This window comes from Fundulus heteroclitus, unplaced genomic scaffold, assembly GCF_011125445.2.
Source record: "Fundulus heteroclitus isolate FHET01 unplaced genomic scaffold, MU-UCD_Fhet_4.1 scaffold_28, whole genome shotgun sequence".
Taxonomy (NCBI): Eukaryota; Metazoa; Chordata; class Actinopteri; order Cyprinodontiformes; family Fundulidae; genus Fundulus; species Fundulus heteroclitus.
The window spans coordinates 24,247-30,045 of NW_023396689.1; the positions used below are offsets into that span (position 1 = coordinate 24,247).

At 42.4% G+C, this 5,799-nt stretch overlaps 1 long non-coding RNA gene across 1 annotated transcript; it reads right to left on the bottom strand.

Annotated features, from left to right (window-relative positions):
- Nucleotides 1-695: 695 nt before the first annotated feature.
- On the bottom strand, nt 696-5,169 carry LOC110367848. The gene is made up of 3 exons (XR_002427748.2): nt 3,625-5,169; nt 1,175-1,251; nt 696-935 (listed from the first exon to the last, which is right to left on the bottom strand). It is a non-coding gene; the product is annotated as an uncharacterized LOC110367848 (long non-coding RNA).
- Nucleotides 5,170-5,799: the final 630 nt, after the last annotated feature.

Consider the following 5,799-nt stretch of genomic DNA (forward strand, 5'->3'; position numbering starts at 1 on the left):
TGTTGTATACACAGATGATGGTGGAACAATTGACACATCTTCCTCGGCCAACCCGTCTGCTGGTGCATCTTCTTTCTCTTAATCCTCCAGTCCAACCAACTCCACATCATCTTCGTCATCCACCTCCTCATCCTTATCAACTGATTCTTCAGATTCAGAGAAGAAATTGAAGAAAAGACGCAAGAAGAAAAAGAAGCACCACCACTGGAGTCTCAAGAAAAAGGACAAGAGGAAGAAAAAGAGAAGAAAAAAAGCAACATGGCAAGCAGAGAGGTAAGTGTAAAGATAGGAAGACAACTAGGCTGCTTCCCTCATGCGTGTCAGGCATGTAGACATCACAATGTCTGTCTGTCTCTCTCAGAATCAAAATCAGAAATACTTTAATAATCCCAGAGGGAAATTGCTGTTTCAGTACAACCGCCATCACAAACATTTCAGGGGAAGACGATTTACTGAGGCCTTGCTGCCAAGGGCACCGCCTTACATGGTGCCCACAGTGTGCTGCCATTACTCTGTGGAAAAATAGAGGCCACAACAAAAGGAAGGTGGGAGGGAAAAACATCTCTCATACTTTATCCTATAACAGGATACAGTTTGAGATATCAAAAACCTCTTGCACAAAAAGCACAAATAAGACGAGATGTAAAGCTCAGGACAGGCGGACCCAGAAGAACAAGACAGGTCAGTGTCGTTGGAATCAGATTTATTACTTGTGCGGGTAAACGGCTCAGGGATGATTGCAGGCAGCGTCTAGCTAGGAGCTCCTTACAGAATCCGAGTTGGGGGGAAGAGTCGACTGAGCCAAGAGGGGAGGGTCAACAGAGCAGACTGACGCCACTCAGGGTTTGCAGAATCCAAATCCAGGAAACGGTCCGAAGGTCGAAATCCAGTGGGCAGTCCAGTAGGGCAATCCAAGATCAGGGTCCAGTCCGGGTCTGATAACAGGCAGGGTTCAGAGGTTAGAGGATTAATCAGGTTCGGTACTCACAGGCGGATCAAAGGTCTAGTACACAAGGGGTCAGTCTGAAGGTGGGAAGGAGGTAAATCTGTAGACGGGTCGGGTCTTCAGACGTTCAGGTGAAGGCAGGATGGGGTCTGGCAGGCTCAGAAAACAAGAAACAGGAAAAAGGTCGTACACAGGCAGGTTAATCAGAAAATGCTTGAATGCTCTCACCTCTATGGCTCAAGATATTCTGGCACTCGCTCTGGGTCTCAGGGCTGCTTAAGTAGAGGCAGAAACAGGAGGGGCAGCTGAGAGGATTAGCAGGAGCAGGTGTGTCAATTAACTGGTCCTCAGGAGTGATATCAATACACGAGACACATATAGCAGAAAGTAAACATTTGAGACTAGTCGCGTGTAAGTTCATCAGTTTATATAAGCATCAGTTATGTGTGTATGTTTGGGTGAAGTGTTTATATTTCTGTGAACACTCTCCAGAGGCCATTGTCCTTGATGTTATCAGCCGGCCAACAGTTCAGAAAGCATCCGCAGGTGTCAGCAGGGAAAGGGGTAGCAGGGGAGAGTTCTGAGCTCGTTCCTAATAACAATCCAGGAGTGACTAGATAGGGAAGGCATAGACCAAATATTGTTACTTTTGAGACAAGTTGCACTGACTTTCCTGTCAGCTTTAAGTCTTTTGCTGGCTCCAAATGGTGAAATCCAATATTCCAAATTGTTGGGCTTTTCCACGCTTCACATCCAGATTTTCCCTTGAGTTCAACCACCAAAGCCAGTCTGCGTACCAGCACATCCAGCTTTTCGGCTCTGCTCCTCCACCTTCCAGAACTGTCCATTCACCGCCTTAGTGAGCGCGTCATATGCAGCCGGCAGCCTGATCAAGGCCAAATGGCCAAATGACTTGATCGCGTACACACACACACACACACATACACATATATATATATATATATATACATATATATATATATATACATATATACATACATATATATATATATAATACACACATATATATACATATATATATATACATATATATATACATATATTATAGATATACACACACATATATATACATAGATATATATACATATATATATACATATATATAGATATAGAGACATATATATATACATATATATATATATATACATATATATACATATATATATATATAGATAGATATATAGATAGATATATATAGATATATATACATATATATATATATAACATAGATATATATAGAGAGAGACATATATAGATAGATATAGAGATATATAGATAGAGATATATAGAGATAGAGAGAGAGAGAGATCTCTATTAGAGAGAGAGAGAGAGAGAGAGAGATATATATATATAGAGAGATCTATAGAGAGAGATCAGATAGATATATAGATAGATACACAGAGATATATATATAACAGAGATATCTAATATTAACAACTATCCAGTTATGACCTATAAGATCACACCATAATATAGATAGATCGAGATCTACAGCATATATATATCATATATACCATATATACATAGATTACATATATACATATATACATACTATCATATACATTATACCTATCTATATAATATATATATATATATATCTATATATATATATACATATATACATATATACATATATATATATATATATATATATTAAATACAGTCATGGAAAAAATTAAGAGACCACCCTTGTTTTCTCATATTTCTTGGTCATTTTAATGCCTGGTACTTTTAAGCACATTTGTCTGGTCAAATATAATGGTACAACTGCGTACACCCACAATTTACAATTCATCTATTAACTAGTTATAACGGATAGTTATTGTAAGGTGTTACCATGAATTGCTTTTCTAAGGGAGATTTTGACTTAGAATGGGCGATGGTGGCGCAGAGGTTAGGGAGTTCGTCCTGCAATTGGCAGGTTGCCGATTGCAGGTCTCCATCGTTGTGTCCTTGGGCAAGACACTTCACCCACATTGCCTGCTGCCGGTGGTCAGAGGGCCCAGTGGCGCCGGTGCATGGCAGCCTCGCCTCTGTCAGTCTGCCCCAGGGCAGCTGTAGCTACTAACATAGCTCACCACCATCAGGGTGTGAATGGGTGAATGACTGAACTGTAGTGTAAAGTGCTTTGGAGATTGTCAAGACTAGTTAAAGCGCTATACAAGTACAAGCCATTTACTATTTTAGAATTTTAATGCTGTCATGTGTTACAAATCATTTGATGTTATCCAGTACGCAAAACTGAGGCGAACCTCAGAGGGACAGTTTAACCTGAAAAAGGACAAAAGATATGATAAAACAAATCTGACAATGATGTAAACATCTGAATGTGATTGCGCGGCTGGGTCAGTGTGTTTCAGCCTGGAGCACGAAAAGAATATCAGCAAAAATAAGGCCAGCTTTAGATCTGAAGGGTTAAAATTATAATTCTGATCATGGTTTTGTTTTGGGCAGTGTTCTGAAGGTGCTAAATTATGGGGGAAACTATTATCATTGGAGAAAAAAACACTAGAAGCTCTGTCAGGATGCAGCTTGTAGGCTGCATGCTGAGCCTCCCTGCCTCTCTCCCTTCCCTGCGCAGCCTGATTGGTTCCACATGTCAGGCTGCAATTATCTCTGATTTGTTTCCACCTGTTGTCACCACTATATGTACCCACCTCAGTCTGTTTTCGTTGCCGGTCCGTAGTGTTCAACTCCTGCTCAGTCTCAGCTAGTAATCCTGTGTCAGCTCTGTTTTTGCTCAGTCACAGCCAGAGACCTTACTTCAGCTGTTTTTGCTCAGTCACAGCCAGAGACCTTACTTCAGCTCTGTTTTTGCTCAGTCACAGCCAGAGACCTTACTTCAGCTCTGTTTTTGCTCAGTCATAGCCAGAAACTCTGCTTCAGCTATGTTCCAGCTCAGTCACAGCCTGAAGTTCCGTTCCGGCCTCGGCTCCAGTCATCAGCTCTGCCTCGGCTCCAGTCCTCGGCGCAGCCTCGGCTCCAGTCCTCGGTGCGGTCTTGGCTCCAGTCATCGGCGCTGCCCCAGCTCCAGTCATCAGCTCTGCCTCGGCTCCAGTCCTCGGCGCGGTCTTGGCTCCAGTCATCGGCGCTGCCCCAGCTCCAGTCATTGGCTTTGCCTCGGCTCCAGTCCTCGGCGCGGCCTCAGCTCCTGTCATCGGCGCTGCCTCGGCTCCCAGTCTTCGGCTCAGGCACTCTGCCCAGATCTCCAGTCTCCTGCTCCGACGCTCTGCCTTCGTCTCCAGTCTTCGGCTCAGGCAATCCGCGCAGATCTCCAGCCACCCGCTCCGACGCTCTGCTTCTCGTTTCCTGCGTCTCGTCTTGGTCTTCTGTGAAGTCATCAGGTCCTGGTCAGTTTCTCTCCGCTCTACTCCTGTCAGCCAGCTTCTGCACCCAACAACTCTGCCTGGAAAAAGACTTTGTTTTTTTCATGTCATTCCACACCTAACTGTAAAATAAACTCTCTCAATATCCAACCCTGTGTGTGCGAGCTATGTCCGGGTTCATCCTCAAAAAACATCTTGACAGAAACTAAAAGAGAAAATCATTCTGTCTGCTGATGAATAATTGTAAAGCAGTTCACTTTCTAGTTTCACCCTAGACCAACTGAGATTAGGAAAGTTAAGACACACATTGGTGGCATTCTGTTAAGAATTACTGGAAAACTACTGCAAATAAATTTGAACTTAAAAATTACCCCTTTAATTAATAATGAAATTGCAGAATTTTAAGCTGAGAGCTAAATAATTGTGCACCAGAATATCTTGGATGTGAAACTGCTTGGAGGGCGGTTTTAATAAATGACACATGAATGGGAGCTTGATAAAAAGCCTTGCCGGCCCTGTCATGCCCCCTACTGGTACTCCTGGATTTGTAAGGTGTGGATGTTTGTCAATGGAATGGAGAATTGAGGGCAAAGTAGGAGGTTTTCCAGGTTGGGGTACTGTAGACAGACTTGACTTTGGTTACTGAACAGGTTTAGTTTCCTAATGTGTGCATAGGAACATAAAACAGGCCTGACTCAATTAGTTGATACCTAAATTGTAGATAAATGATAAACCTTTGATCTTGTGTGTTAAAACTCTATGAAGCATTCATGTTGATCATTACTGAAAGTACTAGCTTTATGATTATTGAATTCAATTCAATTAAATTTTATTTATATAGCGCCAAATCATGAAACATGTCATCTCAAGGCACTTTACAAAGTCAAATTCAATCATATTGTACAGATTGGGTCAGATTATACAGATTGGTCAAAAATGTCCTACATAAGGAAACCAGTTGATTGCATCAAAGTCCCGACAAGCAGCATTCACTCCTGGGGAAGCGTAGAGCCACAGGGAGAGTCGTCTGCATTGTACATGGCTTTGCTGCAATCCATCATACTGAGCAAGCATGAAGCGACAGTGGGAAGAAAAACCACCCATTAGCGGGAAGGAAAAACCTCCGGCAGAACCGGGCTCAGTATGAACGGTCATCTGCCTCGACCGACTGGGGTTACAGAAGACAGAGCAGAGACACAACAAGAGAGACAAAAAAGCACAGAAGCACACATTTATCCAGTAATCTGTTCTACATTAGATGGTAATAGCGGGTGAGCCGTCTTCTCTGGATGATGTCACAGTTAACAGAACGCCAGACCAGGTGTACCTACTATGAAGATAAAAGAGAGAGAACAGAAAGTTAAAGCAGAAATGACAACACGTAATGCATAATTGAAGAACAGTAGAACTCTATAGAGTGAGAAAATTAGATCCTGATGTCCTCCAGTAGCCTAAGCCTATAGCAGTAAAACTATAAAGGTAGCTCAGAGTAACATGAGCCACTCT